This window comes from Suricata suricatta, chromosome 4, assembly GCF_006229205.1.
Source record: "Suricata suricatta isolate VVHF042 chromosome 4, meerkat_22Aug2017_6uvM2_HiC, whole genome shotgun sequence".
Taxonomy (NCBI): Eukaryota; Metazoa; Chordata; class Mammalia; order Carnivora; family Herpestidae; genus Suricata; species Suricata suricatta.
This window is the reverse complement of record NC_043703.1, coordinates 49,244,045-49,266,498: the sequence shown is the minus strand read 5'-3', so window position 1 is coordinate 49,266,498 and position 22,454 is coordinate 49,244,045. Positions and strand designations below refer to the sequence as shown.

At 36.9% G+C, this 22,454-nt stretch overlaps 1 long non-coding RNA gene across 1 annotated transcript; it reads left to right on the top strand.

Annotated features, from left to right (window-relative positions):
• Positions 1 to 3,458: 3,458 nt before the first annotated feature.
• On the top strand, positions 3,459 to 22,222 carry LOC115290516. The gene is made up of 2 exons (XR_003908164.1): positions 3,459 to 3,568; positions 21,987 to 22,222. It is a non-coding gene; the product is annotated as an uncharacterized LOC115290516 (long non-coding RNA).
• Positions 22,223 to 22,454: the final 232 nt, after the last annotated feature.

The window sequence follows — 22,454 nt, the reverse complement described above, 5'->3', positions numbered from 1 at the left end:
TATGTTAACAATTATTAAAATTGTTTTTAAAAAATGATCCCTTTGCATATTAGTTTTCTTAAGAATATCTTTGAGAGGCACCTGGGTGGCTCAGTCGGTTAAGCATCCGACTTCAGCTCAGGTCGTGATCTTACAGTTTGTGAACTCAAGCCCCCAGGTTGGGCTTTGTGCTGACAGCTCAGAGTCTGGAGCCTGCTTCAGATTCTGTATCTTCCTCTCTCTCTATCCCTCCCCTGCTTGCACTCTGTCTCTCTCAAAAATCAACATTAAAAAAATTTTTAAGAAAAAAGAATATCTTTGATTATGACTTTATCCTGGTGTCACTTATACACAGATATTTTGTAGAAATGTTTCCACTGAGGATACAAAATATAATTTCTGTCAGATACCAAAATGCCCTAGGCATGTGCCAGAGTCGGGTTACATTTTAGGTGGTGTATTAGTTATGTATTGCCGCATAACAAATGATATCAAAATTTAGTGGCTTAAAATGGCAAAGATTCATTATTTCTAAGTTTCTGTGGCTCACGAATCTAGGTGCATGTAGGTGTCTATGGTTCAGGCTTTCTCACAGGTGTTGACCGACTAAAGTTGTGTGAAGGTGCATGTGAGGAAAGGTCTGCTTCCATATCCACCGAGTGCTTACCATTGGTTCTCAGGTCATCACTGGCTGTTGGCCACTTCTTCGCCGTGTGGGTCTCTCCATAAGGCGGTGACATGGCAGCTGGCTTGCCTGAGAGCAAGACAGCAAGACCGTGAGGGAGGGCAGAGAAGACAGAAGCCACAGACCCTTTGAAATCTAAGGACAGAAATGTCCCATATCACTTTGCTATATTCTGTGTATTAGAAAGGAGTCACCATGTCCAGTCCTCATATATCATTTGTATATATGAGACATTTCTGCTAAGTACAATCAGGAGAAAGAGATGCCATGATTTCTCTTAAAATAACATCAAATGAGGTTTTATTTGTAGAAAAAACCCAGTCTGTTTACTCTGGAATTTTTATTCAAAATAAAATAAGGATTTGGGTATTTGAAAATATATTCACTAAACTAACAGGGAATTTTGTCTGCTAACTTCATCTTACAACCACTTTCATTCAGTTTTTCCTTTTTCTCTTCTTGTTTTTCAATCCCTGGAAAAGAAAGAGATCCCTTGTCTTTTCCATTCTTAAATAATTTCTCAATTTACAATAACATCGTTCGAAAATAAATATGCTTTGCACTTCTGCACAAGGAACTGAGTGACCATAGTAATTCTGAAAGAATAGACAATGATGAATAAATGTGCGAAAGCCAAGCATCCTGTAGTTTGAAGATGGATCATCCTTCCAAAGAGAAATCAGTGTAACAGGACAAGAGTGTTTATAATGTTACAAACAAAGCCTGCTTTGTCAGCCATTATTTAGTATGATATCCAAAACATATCTGCAATTTTGTTTAGACATCTTTACTATATTTCTGGTAGTGGAAATCTTCAGAGTTCTCAAGACTTCAAGAATGTTTCAATGTTACCTATGCTACATTGTATTGTATTCAAATGTTTCATTCGATAACTGTAAGCAACTTCCTCCTGAGATGTTATTTGCTGAATGCTTCTTTGTTTCAGTAAGATCACCTTATTAGCCAGTCGTATTTGGGCTGTATTATTTCAGGGATACCTATTTTGTTTATATAGAAGAAGAAATTATTGGTATATATTTTTTTGTTAATAGTCAGCTTATGTTTTCTGTGTCATGTCCTTACTAGCTCTTGAATTAGTGCAGGCCATATGTGGAAATTAATTCTTCCAGACCACTGTAAATATCTATAAAAGTGTACTCTTTTCATGTTTCCAATTGTACCTTTAAGTTATTTGACATTCTTGTCATTGCTAAGAATATTTCTGTCCTCTACAACTTTCTGACTATTTATTTAAAACTTTTCTATTACAAGAAAGTGAGGGCTTGAATCTATATAAATATAGATATATATAGAGAATTTGGATTTATTTTGTAAAAACAAAATGTAATTGTCATTCCTCTTTACCTAGCCCTCCCTGTCTTCTAGAAACTTAGTTCTTGTGATCAATATACATCCGAAAATTGAATTGCTAAATTTGGCATTTGATTTTGGTATAGAACAATATCAACCCAAAGAATGTTCAAAAGATGAAATGAAAGTCAGACCCATTCTTTAGGATTTTTATCAGTATTTAATCTGAGATCCAGTGGCAGTCCCAACAAATTGGAGCTAGGGAAAGAGAAGTCTCTTGTTTCACTAATTAAAAGAAAACAACTTTTGGGGTGCCTGGTGGCTCAGTTATGCATCTGACTCTTGGTTTCAGGTCAGGTCATGATGTCACCGTTTAGTGAGTTCCAGCCCCAGGTCAGGCTCCTGCGCTGTGGAGCCTGCTTGGGATATTTGGTCTCTGCCCCTTTTATACTAGCTCTGTCTCTGTTCCTCTCAAAATAAATAAATAAGCTTAAAAGTATATTTAAAAATACCTTTAATACTTTGATAAAACAGGAAAATAAAATAAAATAAGAAGGGCACCAGGTGGCTCAGTTGGTTAAGTTGAGGTCTGGTCATCTTAAGGTTTGAGCCCCTCATTGGGCTCTCTGCTGTCATCTCAGAGCCCACTTTGGATCTTTTGTCCCCTTCTCTCTCTGCTCCTCCCCAACTCACATATGCTCTCTCAAAAAAAAAAAATCCCTGAAAATGTAGTAAGTTTCTATACAGGTATGTTTTGTTTGTTTGTTTTTGGTCAGGAAAACTTGGATCCAGCAGTTTCTTAATGTCTGAAATTGACATGACACGTATTTTATACCCATACAAGGTCTTGTTTACTTAAAACATAACCAAATAACATGAGGGGCAGGAGCATACCCAACCATGTTCATGCAGTGTAAGGCACGTTTTGTTTCTCGGAATTCAGAAATGTGCATGGTCGTTGAGTAGTCTCTGCTGAGCCCCAGGGTGAGGACGGCGGAGTGCAGGGATCATTACCAGCCGGATTTGGAGGAGATGGGGGCCCACCCTCAGGTAGAGCTGCTTGGAGCCTCCTGATGAAGGAGGAGCACTGTCAGGAGCCCCAACTCCCCTTCTCCGAATCCCAAGACCAGAAGAAAGCCACAACTGTCTCAGAAAGGCTTTTGTGTACTTTTATGTAACTTCATAAATTTCCAAATGTGTTGTTGGCTCAAACCAAACAGAATATATTTCTAATTTACAATTGCTGTTCTATGAGATGGTGGCCAGTTTTCTGTGCAATAAAATGGTACATCAAGATTTGCAGGCTGTTCTCATTGTGAACATAGTGCACTGGGACAGGCATAAATGATACCATTAAAGATTCATTCCGCAACCTTGCTAGAGTTTTATACAGCTACGTGGCATTACTTTTAATACAGATTTGGAATATACTTTTCTTTCCTTTCATTTTACAGTTTAAGTATTTGTGGATTGTTTGGTTTAGCACCTGCTTCGATGATCACCTTCGAGGTGGAACACCTCCCATTTGGGTATCTCCTCTGCTGGTTCTCCAGGCTCTCATTAAAAGAAATACTTGTGAGCATTTCTTTCCAAGTAAGTGCAGCTCATCTCCCCTGCTCCTGGGCTTCTCAGAGACTGAGACCTAACGCTGAGCTAAGCTGGGCTGCCCTCTCTCAAATCATTCCTGAAGCAAGAAAATTTATTTAATGTTTGTTTAACAAAAGACTTTTGGTTGGCATACAGAGTCACGTATAAAAAAAAGAGAGAGAGAGAAAGGGTTTTAGAAATCAATACTATTAATAAAGTTCTATTTGTCAAAAATAAAGGGCTGTCTTCAAGGCATGCATAGTTTGTCTAGTACTTTAGGTGCTGGAAGATATACGGGAAACCAGATTTGTTTTGGCCATTCCACCCTGTAGCTTAGCCATCCCACAGCTAACTGAGAACTGCCCGAACATATCCAGTGTAGTATACTTTAGGATCTTTCAAAGCTTCTATTTTTTAATGTAAATATTTCACTCGATATAAAATACTCATTAGCTTTTCTCCTGTTTCCTTCAACCAATTTTTTAAATGTATATATTTTCAAGAGACCTTGAAAGCTGGGTATCTATCTTATCCCCAGAAAAACTAACTTGAACAGAATAGTATACACACAGTCTTTGTCTACAATTTCTGGGATTTATGGACCCTCTTCAGATCATCCAGGCATTTCTCAGATTAAAAACACCTGTTTTGTTTCTTCTTTTTCTTCAGCATGTAAATATATTCTAGAGTGACTCTCCCTCAGTTAAAACAAACAACACAAAAATATCCCTTAACTTGAATGCTTTAGAGTTTCACGTAGTTGAAAAATTCATTCCTCTCTCCACATTCATTATCTTCCAGTTTAGGACTCCATTTCTTTTCTTCCCTTCAGCAGGGTACTCACTTTCTCCAGATACCCACACCTCAATCTTTTGCTCAGTCAGCTGCCTTCTGGCTTCTATTCTGTTGAAATTGCTCTTGGTCAGGTCACCAAATAGCTTCCTGGTTTTTGATACTAATGGACACTTTTAAAATCTTTACTGTGCCTTTTTTTTTTTTCTCTTTGGCATTGAGCTTTTCTGTGGGGAGAAAGAAAAGAGGAAAATAACTTTCTAGGTCATCTGAACCGTTCCTTCTCAATTTCCCATACGTCTTCTGATCATCTTGACACCATGCTTTCTTGTTTCCTAGCATCCCATCATTTTTTGCCTCCTGAGTTTACTGGGTGAGCACATAGGCTGATAGGCTCTTATCTCTATTTTTGACTAAGAGTTCTCTGAGTACTAAGCTCCTAAGTCTAGCAATTCCTATACATTTCCTCCTGGCAGTCTCACAGATATCTCAAAATCAGAATTTCAATATTAAACCCACTTTCTCTGAAAAATATATTTTCCTCTTTCTTTTTTCTCTCATTAGAAAAACCTGGGAGTCACCCTCTGCTCCTCTTTCCTCATTTAACACATTTAATTGGTGACCACATGTTATAGACTCAAATTCTTTCTCATCCCTCTACTTTCTTCTTACCTTTATTTCAGAAATATTTATGAAGTAGAGCTGATTGGATTGGATAAGGGAATGAAAGAGTATTGGAAATATTTCCAAAATTAAATATATATATATTACATACATACTTTTCCCCTGTCTTTATGCTACAATCTTAAGGCAGAACTTCTTTTCTGGGAAATGTTACTTTTTGCTTTTGTATCCTTTCAACCGATTGGATCAGGCCCACCTAGAGTATCCAGTATAATCTCTTCTATGTATAGTTAGCTGACTGTAGATGTTAATTCTATCACTAAAATACCTGTATAGCAATACCTAGATCAGTGTTTGATTAAGTAACTGAGGACTACTATCCGGATTGGCAATAAAACTAATTATCACAAGGGAGAACAGTTCAGCTTCCAGCACAGATTTGAACCACCCGGGTTTGCTATGTTACTATTATCATGTCTAATATATTCTTATTGGTTGTTCTGAGGGGGTAAAGGAAGAGGAGGGAGAACTGAGATTGAAGTATAGTCTCTATAATTGGTCTGTGATCATTTGATTTCTTTTTCATTGCAATGCCAAAGAAAATCAACCTGAGTAGTGACTTCACATCAGATTACCAGTACCAACATGAGTTAATCTCTCTCCACAGTGTTTGCACAGAGGGGACTAGCTGACAATAAAGGAGAGACCTGAATACATGGATTTAACACTTTAAACACTATGCACTTAAATACTTTAATAGGTTGCTTTGCTTCTATGACATCCTCTGACTGTGTGCTCTTGCCTATGCATGGGGACTACCCGGTAGGGCTCACTCTTCTCATGTCTGAACCCAGCAAAGTTCACAGCAGCAGCCCAGTAGCCTCCTAGAAAGGAAGCGAGCCCCAAAGCATTGTAATTGATAATGATGTGGTCATTAAAACTCAGAGGAAAATAGGATAGTTGGTGATCAGCATGCTACAGAAGGAACAAGTTGAAAACAATGGCCCTGTAAAAGAAATGTACAATTTGAAGGATGTGGGGATGATTACATTCAGTCCATGATTTTTTTTGTCAATTTGTTTGACTTTACTTTTTTCACCCTGGCAGTTGAATTGTCTGCTTTTTCCTCAAAGCTGTTAAGGTTTGAGAAGGAAAACAATGTAGGCATTTTAATTAACTTAGATGCAGTGTTTGCTTGAAAAGTAGTCACTCCGAAATAACGTGGTCTCCTCTGCATTGACAGCAGCAGTTTCAAAGAGTCTTCTGGAAGAATAAGAGACGCTTAAGTTTAAACTAAAAGTAACACGACAGTTACAAGCTCTGCATTCATGCTGTGTTCAAAAGCTTCCTCGATTTCAATTTCCCTTCCTTTTAGAATAAGTAGGGAGGAAGAGAATAAATAATATTTTGTAGAAGTTTTCCTCCTGTGGGACTCCATCTTTCCACAGTGAGCTACTGCACATTCCCTAGTCAAAGGACATAAATGCAGACCTCTGGGAGCATTTTAAAGAAAAAGATCACCAGAAAAGTGACATTTCTAGAAATAGTATCATGGTGTTCGCTCATTAGCCTTGGCTGGTGCTGAGCTGTTCCTCTTGAAGCATCCCTCTTAAAATCCTGCACTTCTAAACTTGGCATCATAAAAGGCAGTGGAAACTCTTCACTTGAAAACAATTTATATTCTCTTACTATCTGGCCAGCATTAGGAGTAAAAGATCCAGAAAGCAAAGATCCTCATTTACCTTACTTACCCGGTATTTTCAAGGGCTCCTTCCTGCTCATTTCCTATTGAACTATGTGTGAAGGCCTCTTAAAGAGTCCCCAATGATCTTACCTCCTGGTATAAACACCCTTGGGTATTTCCCTAACCTTGTGTGGAGTCTGGATCTTGTGACTTTTTCCCAGTGGAAAGCATGTGACAAAAGTGATGGATGTCACTTCCAGGATTAAGTTACGAAAGATCTGTGATTTCAGGCTAATGCACCCTCTCGGCTTCTTGCGGCCACAAAAGGCTCTGCAAGCTGCTGCATTCTGACCTCCTCTATGGAGAGGCTGACATACCAAGGAATTGGTATCTCTGGTCAACAGCTGGCAAAGATTTAAGACCTGTTAACAGTCTCACGGAGGAGGCCCTGTCCTACCCCCCATCAAGCACTGAGGTGACTACAGGCAGTCAGTACCTGGACTGTAGCCTTGGGACATATCCCAGCTAGGCTGTGGCCCACCTCCCGCCCAGCACAAATTGTGCAATAAATGTTTATCATTTAAAGCTGCTAAATTCCGGGGTAACATTGTATTCAGCGGTAAGATGATTAGTATATGTTACATAAAATAACAAATGCATCACTTTTCCAGGAGACTCGATGTATTTGCTTCTACCCTGGCACAAAAAGGGAGAATAGGCAAGATCCAGATAATTCAATCAATTTAGATTAGCTAGATTATTCAGCTTCAAAGAAAATACTCTTTTTGATAATATTTAGTTTTGCTGTCTCTGTTGATTAAGTTAATTTAATGATAGCCAAATTCCCTGCTTTATTTTCTTATGGCTTATGTACAGAGGCAATGTAATCCAGAATTCATTTCTTTTCCCTTATTTAGTTAATTCAGAACAAAGGCAGAAGTTTTTTTTTAGCAATACTAGCAAAGAATATTTAAAGGGGTGTTAAAAGAGATGTAATGTCACTCATATTTTTGGAATAAAACATATTTGAGTATTAAAACACACAGAAAACATTTTCAAAGGGAAAGGCTTTAATGAGCAGAATTACCAGGAGAATCATTTGGGTAAACGTGTTAATTAGCATAATTCTGAGACAGGACACACATGATCTTGCAGGTTAGTAGGAAGGAGGAGAATTGGTCTATTAGAAATTATTCTCATCATGGTGGCTTAAGTGGTAGAACCTGGCAATGAAGTTAGTAATATTTATATAGCACATTTAATAATAATACATAATATTTGTAAACATTTATTCCTTCCTACTCATTCATTATCTTGGTTAATCCTCACAATAAACTTTTGAGGCAGATCCTGCCATCATCTTCATTTCGTAGATCAGGAAATGGAGATTAGGAAAGGTGAAATAACTTGTGTAAGATCACACACTAAGTTGCAAAGCAAGTGCTCAAACCTATTTTTCCTGTTCTCTTAGGGTACACAAAAGATAAAGTGGATTTTGATTGAATTCATAGTAACTGGAGTCTTCTGTAATTATTTAGAATAGGACTGTAATCTTCTTTTCATTCCCTCGTTTGTTCTATTCTAGGTGAGGTGAGTCCATTAAATGAGATTTCTGTTGATCAATCATATCTTTATATCTGAAAAAATGGTTGATCTAATTTCCTTCTTGGATAGAAGGCAAAAGAAACAGAATTATATTCTCTGAGACCAGGGAGTATTTACTATGTGAAATCACATCGATCTTTTAAGACAATAAATTAAAAGTTAAGTTATTTTTAACAATAAAATGATATGCTCTCTAAAAAACCCAGCAAGCTGGGGAGTGACATCTGTAAGATGGAGGAATGAGAAGCCCCAGATGTCATTTCCCACAGAGATGCTGGCTTGACAACAATATTTGGTACAAAAGTTCTTATTAAAATTCCAGAAACTAGTTGAGAAATCTCAGTACTTCAGGCAGACTCAATGCCAAGAACAGTTGCATTGAAGCTGGTAAGAAAAACCATTTTAATTCAAAACCACATCAGCCCTTACCCCAAGCTGGTGTAGCACAGTGTAGTCAGGAAAAACCCTAGCTTACAACTTCTTTCTTGAGAGGGAAAGAGAGTAAAATTTATCCAGCATTCTGGCTTTTGGGCAGCTTCACGAGGGACTGGTTGCTGAGCCCCTGGAGTCAGGATGCTGAAGGGAACCAGTGTACTTTGAATGGGTAAAGGCCGTTGAGAACAAGAGAGGTCATTGGCTTGCTGCAGCACCAGAGTGCCTCCAACCACCTTAGAAAGAAGCTAGTGTAGTTCAAAGGGATTTAGGAAAAATTGCCCAGTTTGTGGCTTCTACCTCAGGATGAAAAGAGAAGACTGGAATATGTGTGTCCAACAGTCCAACTTTCAGGGAACTTCTTGAAGACTTAATTTCTGTCTCATCTGACTCAGAGTGCTGATGAAGCTCACATACTTTGGATGCTTGGGGATCACAGAGGAGAACAGAGAGCTCATTGGCTCCTTGAAGCCCCAGAGACCACAGATACCAGAATCAGCAAGAGAGTGCAAATTTCTGAAAACTAACCAGCAACCTCTTAAACAGGGAAATTATACTCACAAGCCCAGAAAGACACAACCTCATACTCCTCATAAAAGGTTTGAAAGGCTCCAGGAATCTCCAGCCAGATGATTGGTGAATGTCTTCCTTTTTATGATGCCGGTCCACAAAGACTGGGAGAAAGACTGGCTCTTTTTACAAATGCACAAGTCACAACAAATAAATAACAATGTGCACAAAGAAACAGAAACATGGCCCAATGAAAGGATCAAAATAAATCTTTAGAAACTGATGCTAAAGAAAAATGATCTATGAAATAAAAATTCAAAATAGTCACCTTGAAAATCTCAGTGTTCTATGAGAGAACACAGATAGCTACACAAAATCAGGAAAAAGATACATGACCAAAATAAACATGTCAACAAAATGAACATGTCAAATAGGAAATATAGAAAAGCAGCAAACATTCTAAAGTTCAAGAATTGAAGAACTGAATTTAAAAATTCACCAGAGAGACTCAATGTCAGACATGATCAAGTGTAAGAAAGAATCAACAAACTTAAAGACAAGTCATTTGGAATGATTGAGTTAGAGGAAAATAAAAAAGGAATGAGGAAAAGTGAAGAAAGCCTAAGGGACTTACGGTCCCTCATGTTCAAAGGAATGACATCAGCAAGATGGCATTAAAGCCACTTGTCCCTTCACAGCAATATCAATTTTAGCAACTCTATCCACACACAAAAATACGTTCACAATAGCCAAAGGTTCCAGGTGAGAGATGGAAGCATCTGAGTAGAAAATACAAAGAAGAAAAGATTTATTGATGGGGGTAGGAAGGACAATTTTACATTACCCCTGCCACCCCTTCCCCATGCCCAGGCAGCCCAGTGTGGAGAAAGATCCTCCCTATGAGGGAAGGAGAGTGAAGTGAGCACTTAACTTTACCATGAGCCCCAGCAGCAGCCCCTCTCAGTGAATACCAGTCCCAAGCAGCCCTGGGCCTTGTCTTCAGGCTGACCCCAGCAATCGACTACCCCGGTGGTTCCAGGCTCCAGGCTCATAACATCCCAGGGCAGCTCCTGCAGTTCCAGGTTCTAGGCTGGCTACCATGCCACAAATTGACAGCCTGCTCCAACACCAGTTCTGGCCCCTTGTCTCCAGATTGAATCATATGGAGCAAGGCTCCTGGCATGCCTTGATGCACAGACATCAATGCAAGTCCATAAAAATCACAAATAACCAAGGAGACAAACACCACTGAAGGTACAAATGAACTATCAGTAACTGACCATAAAGAAAGGGAGATCTATCTATGAACTGCCTGACAAAGATTTCAACATAATCATGCAAATGAAGCTCACTGAGCTACAAGAGAACATATATAGGCAACAGAAAAAATTCAGGAAAATAATAACCAGTGGGTTAAAGAAGAAATCACAAGAAAATAAAAAAATATCTTGAGCCAAATGAAAATGGAAAAACAAGATATAAAACTTATGAGATGCAGCAAAAGCAATTTTAAGAGAGAATTTTATAGTGATAAATACCTACAGTAAGAAAAAGGAGAGATCTTAAATAAACAATCTAACTTTTCACCTCAGGGAACTAGAAAAGAATACATTAAGCCCAAAGTTAGAAAAAGGAAGGAAATACTAAACAGAAGAGAAGTAGAGACTAGGAAAACAGTAGAAAAGATTAGTGAAACTAAACTGGCTTTTTGAAAAGATAAAAAAAATTACACACCGTTAGCTAGACTAAGAGTAAAGTAGTAAGACTTAAATGAATAAAACCAGAAATGGAAGAGGAGAAATTACAACTGATATAATAGAAATATAAAGGATCATAAGAGCGCATTGGAGATAAAAAGCATTGGCATGATGATAATCATTAATAATACTGTATTGGATGCTGAAAATACACTGAGAGTAGCTTTCAGGTTCTTCTTTGTAGACATGCAGAAATGAACTATGTCATGAGATGATAAGCTAGTTAACTTGACAGTAGGAAAGATTTTACTGTGTATATGTATTTCAAATCATCATGCAGTACATGTAATACATGAAATTTTATTTAAAATATGTAAATAAAAAATTACAGGCCAGCCAATAGAATGAACCCTGAGGCCCACACCATGACACATTGTAACCTCATCTAACTATGAAAAGTCAAAGTCAAAGAGAGAATCTTGAAAGAAGCAAGGGAAAGCGTCTATTCATGTACAAAAGAGTTTTCATAAGGCATACTAAGTGGCTCAAGTCAGTTAAATGTTCGACTCTTGGTTTGTGTCATGATCTCACAGTTCCTGAGTTTGAGCCCTACATCAGGCTCTGTGCTGACAGTCTGGAGGCTTGGGATTCCCCTCTCTCTCTGTTTCTCTCTCCCTCTCCTCTGCTTGTGTGCTCACTCTCTAAGTAAGTAAGTAAGTAAGTAAGTAAGTAAATAAATAAATAAATAAATAAAGACAAAGTTTTCATAAGATTATTAGTGGATTTCTCAGCAGAATTATTACAGGCCAGAAGAGAATGGGATCTCATATTCAAAGTGCTAAGAGAAAAGAACAGTTACCCTAGAACTGGTCTTCAAAAATAAGGAGAAATACAGACTTCCTCAAATACTCAAATCCTAGGAGAATTTATTACAACTATACCTACTTTAAAAGAATTGACAAAGGGAATCCTTCAAGCTCAAACAGGACACCATACAGCAACACGAAAACATAGAGAAGTATGAAGCTCTTTGGTATAGGTAAATATATAGACAAATACAAAGTAATGTAATACTATAGTGCTATGTAAATTACTTATAATTTAGATATAGAATATGAAAGATGAAAGCATAAAATAACTAACTATAAAACTATGTAGATTGCTATAAAATGCAAAAGATTTAATTTGTGACATTGGTAACACAATGTGGGTGGAGATATAAAGGTGTAAAGTGTTTGCATATGATGGAAGTTAAGTTTTTATCAGTTAGAAATATATATTTGTGTGGTCCCTGAGTGACTTGGTCGGTTAAGCATCTGACTTCAACTCAGGTCATGATCTTGTGGTCCATGGTTTTGAGCTCCGTGTTGGGCTCTGTGTTGACACCTTGGAGCCTAGAACCTGCTTTGGGTTCTCTCTCTCTTTCCACCTCTCCTCCAGTTGTGCTCTCTCAAAGATAAATAAATAAAAAACATTAAAAAAATAAAAGAAATATATATTTGTAACTATAACCTGTTTTATGAAATCCCCAATGGTAACCATAAAGAAAACACTTACAGAAGATACACACAAGGAAATGGGTCTGAATCAAAGCTTGCTCCCCCCCCCCCACAGGAAAGCAACAAGAGAGGAAACCAGGAACAAAATAACTGCAAGACATAAGGAAGTCATGAGCAAATGGCATGAAGTCTTTCCCTAGTTTGAATATATATAGCTTAAATTCTCCAATAAAAAAACAGAGTGGTTTGGATGCATTAAAACAAAAACAACAGAGCAGCTGCACCAGTTTGCATTCCCACCAACAGTGTAGGAGGGTGCCCGTCCCTCCACACCCTCGCCAGCATCTACAGTTTCTTGATTTGTTCAGTTTAGCCACTCTGACTGGTGTGAGGTGGTATCTCAGTGTGGTTTTGATTTGTGTATCCCTGATGATGAGTGATGCTGAGCATCATTTCGTGTGTCTGTAGGCCATGTCCTCTTTGGAGAAGTGTCTGTTTATGTCTTCTGCCCATTTATTCACTGGATTATTCATTTTTTGGGTGTGGACTTTGGTGAGTCAAATCATGGAAAGAAGCTAAATGTCCATCAACTGATGAATGGATCAAGAAGATGTGATATATATGTATATATATATATATATATATATATATATATATATATACACACACACACACAATGGAGTATTACATGGCAATGAGAAAGAATGAAATCTGGCCTTTTGTGGCAAAGTAGATGAACCTCGAGGGTGTCATGCTAAGCGAAATAAGTCAGGTGGAGAAGGAGAGATACCATATGTTTGCACTCATGGGTCTGACAGGAGAAACCTAATGGAGGACCATGGGGAGGGGAAGGGAGAAAGAGAGTTGGGGAGAGAGAGAGAGACGCAAAATCTGAAAGACTATTGAATACTGAAAATGAACTGAGGGTTGAAGGGGCAGAGGGAGGGGGCAGAGAGGTGGTGGTGATGGAGGAGGGCACTTGTGGGGAAGAGCACTGGGTGTTATATGGAAACCAATTTGACAATAAACTATTAAAAACAACAACAACAGACATTCAACAACATTCAACAGCCAAATACACATTCTTTCAAGTGCACATGGAATATATCTCTGGGTATATCACACATTAGGCCACAAAACAAGTAAATTTAAGACTAAAATCATGCCAATTGTATTTGCTGACCACAGTGGAATGAAACTAGACATCAACAGTAAAAGAAAAACTAGAAAATTCACAAATATGTGGAAATTAAACAACACACGCTTGAACAAACAATAGGTTAAAAAAGAAATCACAAGGGAAATAAAAAATATCTTGAGAGAGAAGAAAGCAAATATACAGCATACCAATACTCATGTGCTGCAGCCAAAAAGTATAAAAAGCAAATTTGATAGTAGTAAATACCAACATTAAAAAAGGAAAAAAGGAGTCTAACTTTCCTTAAGGAGCTTTAAAAAGGACAAACTAAATCTAAAATTAGCAGAAGGAATAAAATAACTATTAAAGCAGAAATAAATAGAATAGAAAACATAAAAACAGTAGAAAAATCAATAAAATTAAGAGTTGCTTTTTCTTCTAAAGACTAACAAAATTGACAAACCCCTTAGCTAGACTAAGACAAAAAGAGAAGATTTAAGTAAATAAAATAAGAAATACGAGAGATTACAATAAGATTGATGCCATAGAAATGAAAAAGGATCACAAGACTACTATGACCATTTACATGCCAATAATTTGAATAACCTGGAAAAAAATGGATAAATTTAAGAAACATGCAATCTACCAAGACTGAATCAAGAAGAAATACTAATCTGGACAGATATATGACTCTTTAGAGGATTGAATCAGTAATCAAAAAGCTCCCAATAAAGAAAATCCAAGACCAGATGGCTTCACTGGAGAATTCTACGAAATATTTAAGGAAGAATTAACACTAATCTGTTTCAAGCTCTTCCAAAAAATTGAAGATAAGAGAACACTTCCAAACTCATTCTGAGGCCAGCATTACCCTGATTTAAAAAAAAATTAGACAAAGATACTACAAGGAAAGAAAATTACAGATCAATGTCCTTGATGAATACTGGTGTAAAAATCCTCAACAAATGCTAGCACATTGAATTCCATAGCACTTTTAGAGGGTCATACACCATAATCAAATGAGATTTATTTCTGGAATGCAATAATACTTCAACATATGAAAAGCAGTCAATGTTTACATCATATTAACAGAATAGGGCTAAAAACCATAGGGTCTATTAGTTCAGTTAATATAAAAAGAGCCATTGACAAAATTTAACACCTTTTCATAAAAAAAATACTCAAGAACGTAGGAGTAGAATATTGCCTTAGGAAAATAAAAGCCATACATGAAAAGCCCACACCTAATACTGTAGTCAATGGTGAAAAACTAAAAGTTTTTCCCCTAACATCAGGGACAAGGCAAGGATGAACACTTTTGCTACTCTATTCAACATGGTACTGGATGTCCTGGCCAGAACAATTAGGCAAGAACAAGAAATAAAGGCAACCAAGTTGAAAAAGAAGAAGTAAAGCTATCTCTACTAGATGACATATGTAGAAAACCCTGGAGATTCCACTAAAAAACTGCTAGAGCTAATAAAGTTGCAGGAGACAGAATTGACACACATTATCAATTGTGTTTTTATATAGTAATAGTGAACAATCCCCCCCAAAAGAATGAAATTAAGGAAACAATTCCATTTACAATAGAATCCCAAAGAATAAAATATTTAGAAATAAACTTAAATAAGGATTCAAAAACCTTGTGCATTGAAAGCTACAAAGCATTTCTGCAAGATATTAAAGACATAAATAAATGGAAATATGTCTCATGTTCATAGATTAGAAAGCTTAGCATTATTAAAATTTGGATACTACCCAAAGTGATCTGCAGATTGAATGAAATTCTTATCAAAATCTTATTGATCTTATTTTATAAATAGAAAAAAATCCTAAAATTCATATGGGATTGCAAAGGACCCTAAAATAGCCAAAACAGTCTCGAGAAAGAACATCAATTCTGGCGGCCTCACACCTTCTGATTTCAAAACATTATTATAAAACTACCATGATCTAAACAGTATGATATGATGTGAGGCCCAAATAGCCCAGAAATGGACATTCATATACAAGGTCAAATGATCTTTGACAAGGAGGCCAAGGGATACAATGGGGGAAAGAACTGTCTCTTTAATAAAAGCATTAAGAAAACTGGATATTAACATGCAAAAGAATGAAGATGGATCTTTCCTTAAAAGAAATATAAAATCAAATATAAAAATCAACTCAAAATGAAATAAAGATGTAAAGGTAAAACATGAAAAACATAAAACTCAGAGAAGAAAACATAAGGGAAAATCTTCATGACACTGGATTTGGCAATGAGTTCTTGGATATGACACAAAAACACAGGCAAGAAAAATAAAAGACAAATGAGACTACATCAAACATAAACACTTCTTTTTTTAATCAAAATGGTAGTTTTATTTTTTTCTTTTATAGTTTATTGTCAAGTTGGTTTCCATGTAACACCCAGTGCTCATTCCAACAAGTGCCCTCCTCCATGCCCATCAGCCCCCTTCTCTTATCCCCTTCCCCCATCAGCCCTCAGTTTGTTCTCAGTATTCAAGAATCTTTCATGGTTTACCTCCTTCCCTCTCCCCAACTATGTTTTTCCCTTTGCCTCCCTATGGTCCTCTGCTAGCTTTCTCCTGTTCCACTTATGAGTGAAAACATATAGTATCTGTCCTTCTCTGCCTGACTTACTTCACTTAGCATGACGCTAATGATGACATTTTAACAATATTTATTCTTTTGATTCATGAGCCTGGTGAATGGGATCAGTTTCTTGATTTGTCTTTTTTTGCTTCATTCTTGGTGTATAAAAATACAACCAAATTCTGTATGTTGATTTTGTACCCTGCAACTTTGCTGAATTCATGAATTAGTTCTAGTAGGCTTCTGGTGGAGTCTGTCAGGTTTCCCATGTAGAGTATCATGTCATCTGTGAAGAGTGAAAGTTTGACTTCATCTTTGCCAACTCTGATGCCTTTTATTTCCTTTTGTTGTTTGACTGCTGATACTAGGACTTCCAGCACTATGTTAAACAATAATGGTGAGAGTGGACATCCTTGTCGTGTTGCTTACCTCCGGGGGAAATCTCTCAGTTTTTCCCCACTGAGGATGATATTAGCTGTGGGCTTTTAATAAATGGCTTTTATGATGTTTAGGTAAGTTCCTTCTATCCTGACTTTCTCGAGGGTTTTTTTTTCTTTAAAGAAAGGATGCTGTATTTTGTCAAATGCTTTTTCTGCATCTATCAACAGGATCATGTGGTTCTTCTCTTTTCTTTTGTTAATGTAATGTATCACATTCATTGATTTGTGAATATTGAACCAGCCCTATAACCCAGAAATGAATCCCACTTGGTCGTGGTGGATAATTCTTTTTATATGCTGTTGAATTCAATTTGATTGTATCTTGTTGAGTTTTGTTTTTGTTTTTGTTTTTTTTTTTGCATCTGTATTCATCAAGTATATTGGCCTGTAGTTCTCTTTTTTTTTTTTGATCTCTGTCTGGTTTGGGAATCAAAGTGATGCTGGTTTCATAGAATGAGTCTGGAAGTTTTCCTTCCATTTCTATTTTTTGGAATAGTTTGAGAAGAATGGATATTAACTCTGCCTTAAATGTCTGGTAGAATTCCCCAGGGAAGCCATCTGGCCCTGGGCTCTTATTTGTTGGGAGATTTTTGATAACTGATTCAATGTCTTCACTGGTATGAATCTGTTCAGGTTTTCTAGATCATCCTGTTTGAATTTTGGTAGTGCATGTGTGTTTAGAAATTTGTCCATTTCTTCTAGGTTATCCATTTTGTTGGCATATAATTTTCCATACTATTCCCTGATGATTGCTTGTATTTCTGAGGGATGGGTTGTAATAGATCCATTTTTACTCATGACCTTGTCTATTTGAATAATCTCTCTTTTCTTTTTGAGAAGCCTTAGCTAGAGGTTTATCAATTTTGTCTATTTTTTTAAAAAACCAACTCCTCATTTCATTGATCTGTTCAACTGGTTGTTTTTTTCTTTTTTCTTTTGGATTCTATATTGTTTATTTCTGCCCTGATCTTTATTATTTCTTTTCTTCTGCTGGGTTTGGGGTGCTTTTGCTGCTCTCCTTCTAGTTCCATTAGGTGCACTGTTAGATTTTGTATTTGTGCTTTTTCTAGTTTCATTAAATAGGCCTGGTTTGCAATACTTTCCTTTTAGGACTGCCTTTGCTACATCCCAAAGAGTTTGGCTTGTTGTAGTTTCATTTTCATTTGTTTCCATTAATTTTTTACTTTCATCTCTAAATTGACTGGCCCAATCATTCTTTAGTAGGATGGTTTTTAACCTCCATGTTTTTGGAGGTTTTCCAGACTTTTTCCTATGGTTAATTTCAAGTTTCATAGCATTGTGCATGGTATGATCTCAATTCTTTTATATTTATTGAGGGATGCTTTATGACCCATTATGTTGTCTATCTTGGAGAACGTACCACGTGCACTCGAGAAGAAAGTGAATTCCATAGCCTCAGGATGTAGAGTTCTAAATATATCTGTCAAATCCATCTCTTCCAATGTGTCATTCAGGTCCATTTTTTTTTTAAGTGATTTTCTGTCTAGTTGATCTATTCACTGCTATAAGTGGAGTATTAAAATTCCCTGTAATTAGCACATTCTTATCAATAAGATTGTTCCTGTTTGTGATTAATTGTTTTATGTATTAGGGTGCTCCAAATTTTGTGTGTAGATGTTTACAATTGTTAGCTCTTCCTAATGGATAGACACTGTAATTACTATATAATGCTCTTCTGCATCTCTTGTTACTGCCTTTACTTTAAAGTCCAGTTTGTCTGATATAAGTATGGCTACTCCATACTAGATATTTCTTCATCCCCTTACTTTCAATCTGAAGGTGTCTACAGGTCTCAAGTGAGTCTCTTGTAGACAGCAAATAAATGGATTTTGCTTTTTTGTCCATTCTGCTACCCTATGTCTTTTGACTGGAGCATTTAGTCCATTTACATTAAGTGTTATTATTGAAACATATGGGTTTGTAGTCATTGTGTTGTTCTCTGAAGGGTTCATTCTTGTAGTGATGTCTCTGGTACCTTGTGTTACTTGCAACATTTCCCTCATAGAGTCCCTGTTAGGATTTCTTGCAGGGATGGTTTAGTGGTGATGAATTCTCTCAATTTTTGTTTATTTGGTATGACCTTTATCTCTCCTTCTATTCTGAATGACAGGCTTTCTGGATAAAGGATTTTTGAATGCATATTTTTTCTGTTCATCACATTGAAGATCTCCTGCCATTCCTTTCTGGCCTGCCAAGTTTCAGTAGATAGGTCTGTAACTACTCTGATAAGTTTCTCTTTGTATGTTATAGCCGTTTTATCCCTAACCACTTTCAGAATTCTCTCTTTATCCTTATATTTTGCCAATTTCACTATGATATGTTGTGCAGAAAGTCGATTCAAGCTACATCTGAGGGAAGTTCTCTGTGCCTCTTGAATTTCAGTGTCTGTTTCCTTCCCCCAATTGGGGAAGTTCTTGGCTATAATTTGTTCAAGTACCCCTTCAGTGCCTTTCTCTCTTTCTTCTTCTTCAGGAATTCCTATGATGTGAATACTGTTCCATTTGATTGCATTGGGCAGTTCTCAAATTCTTTTTTTGTGCTCCTGTATCAATTTCTCTCTTTTTCTCTGTGCCTCTAATTCACCTATTCTCTCTGCCTCTTCAAAGTGTGCAGTGGCCACCTCCATTTTATTATGCACCTCATTTATAGCATTTTTCAGTTAATCACAACTATTTTTAAGGTCCCTAATCTTTGTGGCAATAGTTTCTCTGATGTCTTCCATGCCTTTTTCAAGCCCAGCGATTAATTTTATGACTATTGTTCTAAGTTCTTGGTCAGTTATGTTGCTTATATCTATTTTGACCAATTCTGTAACTGTGACTTCTTCCTGGAATTTCTTTAGAGGAGAGTTCTTCCATTTTGTCATTTTGGCTAGCTTTGTGTCTCTTGTCAGTTTTAAAAACTTGCTATGCACTCTGTACCTGTGAGTATTGCCGTATTAAAGGAGGCTCTTTGACTGTCCAGGACCTCCCCATTCAAGAGGTGGTTTTTTAATGGTGACCCTTGGTCTCTCTTGACCTTTGGTTATTTTATTTCCCTACTTGTGTTGAAATTTGTGACTCTCCACCATGTGTACTTTGGCTTGTTTCTTGAGGTAGCCCTGTGAGGCTGTCTTCTTAGTGGACTCTGTCTCTTTTCCTCCCAGACTCTTGTGGTTCAGTATCTTATGGCTTCAGTCCTTTATGGTTTTAGAGATGCAAGCTGGCAAAAAAGTACAGAGCTCCGTACTTCTCCACTATTTTGCCCCAGTGCTACTCAAACTTAAAAACTTCTATGCAGTATACAACACAATAAACAGAGTGGAAAGACAACCTTCATAATGGAAGAAAATATTTGCAAGTCATATATCTGATACTGGGGTAATCTCTAAAATATATTAAGAGCTCCTAAAACTCATTAAAACTCCCAATATTCTTATTTATAAGTGAGTAATGGACTGAATAAGCATGTCTCCAAAGAAGATATAGAACTGGCCAATAAGCAAACGAGAAGATGCTCAACATCACTAATTACCAGGAAACCCAAATAGAAACCATAATGAGATATCACCTCACTATCAAAAATCAGAAAATAGATGGGCACTATCAAAGAAACAAAATGAATAACGAAGTGTTGGCTAGAATGTAGAAGTTTTACTGATGGTAGCACTGTAAAAGGATGCAGCTCTTATGGAAAACAGTATGGAGCTTCCTAAAAAACAACTAAGAATATAATTAGCAGATGATCCAGCAGTTCCAATTCTGAGCCTACATAAAAAATAATTGAAAACCAGATCTTGTAGATATTTGCACTCCCATGTTTATTGCAACAGTGATCATGATAGCCAGGTTATATGGAACCCGTGTTTATCCATGGGTGAATGGATATGTATACAATGAAATATTATTCATCCTTGAGGAGGAAAGAAATCTTTCCATTTGTTGCATCATAAAGGACTCTTGAAGATCTTACATGAGTGAAATAAGCCAGTCACAAATTGACAAATACTTCATGATTCCATTTGTAAGAAGTCATCAAACTCTTAGAAACACGAAATAGAACTGTGGTTGCTGGGATCAGGTGAGGGGGACAAAGGAGAGTTGTCCCTCAGTGGATATAGAGTTCCTATCTTGCAAGATGAAAACATTCTAGAGACCTGTTACACAGTAATGTGCATACATTGTCTACTATACTGTGTGCTTAGAAATGGCTAAGATGGTACATTTTATGTTATATGTTTTTAACCACAACTAAAAGAAACCATTAAACCTACCCAACTTGGCATATGAATTCAGAGACACCAATCTTTCTTTGAGCTTTCTTATCCTAGTAATAACATTATTCTTGCTGCTTAAAGTTTCATTTGCAGAGGCACCAAGCATTTTGTTGGGAAATGCCTGGTTTTAAAGTCAGAGGACATGATCTTGATTTATGGTTCCTCCAGAATTCTTTTATATACTCTTAGAAAAGTCACTTACACTATACCAAATAGAAATAATTCTTAGGGACATGGCAAGGTTTAAATGAAATAAGGAAAAAGATATACTTTTGAATTGTCCTGTATTATAAGTATGTGAATTACTCTTTCCATAACTTTGTGAAAATAATTCAAAATCCCCAGAAATTCCCTTCCCCAAATTTTTGAATCAGAGCATATAAGCAAGAGTTTTACAAATCCTCTGGATGACTCTATTTGCATCTGAAATTTAAACAAACAAAATTTTTAAACTTTGAGAATGTTTTCTAACACCATCAATTATTTTAAAAAATGATCATTAAAAGGTAACTTAGGGGTACCTGGGTAGCTCAGTGGATTAAGCGTTCAACTTCAGCTCATGTCATGATCTCATGGTCCGTAAGCCTCATCGGGCTCTGTGCTAACAGCGCAGAACCTGCTTAAGATTCTCTTTTCCTCTCTTTCTCTGTCCCTCCCTCACTCTCTCAAAAATAAATAAATGAACTTTAAAGAAGAAGTTTAAAGCAATTTTTCTACATAGATATAGAGTGGTTATCTTTTTATTGGGTAAAATGATGGGAAATTCAACGAGATGCAGTAGTGCCACTTTAGTCCAGTGTTTCTCAACTGGAGGTGAATTTACCCCTCAAGGGACACTTGAGATAATCTTGATTGTCACAACTGGAGATGTTAGTGCTACTTTGAGTGATAGAGGTCAGGGATGATCTTAAAAACCTGACAGTACACTGGACAACCCCACACAATAAAGAATTATCTAATCCAAAATGTCAGTGTGCTGCTCTGAGAAACTTCACTTTAGAGGACACTAGGTAACAGGGATTGTTGTAGATGAAGCTTCTTTTGGATCCTAACCCATAAGAGGCTAAAAGGAATACAATGGAGCCCTATTTTTTGCTCATTTTCTTCTTTTTCCATCTGACTTTAGGGACTTATCTACAGTATCCCCAAGGACTATTCCATCCTAACATGTCTTAAGTCAAAATGTATGTGGAACCACTGTGGAAACTCATAAGACACAACAGACCACAAAGGCATTAATAAGCAGCTGAGACCAGCTGTAAATATTCATCTCATCTACTGCTGACAGTGCTATCTCAAAGATTTCAAAGAGCCTGAAAAAAGTAGACTCCTTCGTTTAAAAAAAAAAAGAAAAAGAAAAAGAAAAAAAAAAAAACAAACAGCTGTCCTGGAATCAACCTCGGTGATATCGAGGCAGTGCTGCCCTGCAGGGGAAGACATTTTGAGAGCTTATCTTCTGCTGACTTCACCTCCAGTTGAAGTTTATGCTGTCCTCCTTCCTTATAGAGCTTCTTCACTTTTTTCTTTTACTCTCAAACCTTTACCAGCACACACGATCTGCTTCTTCTGTTATAAAGGTCAGTCTAAAGTTACA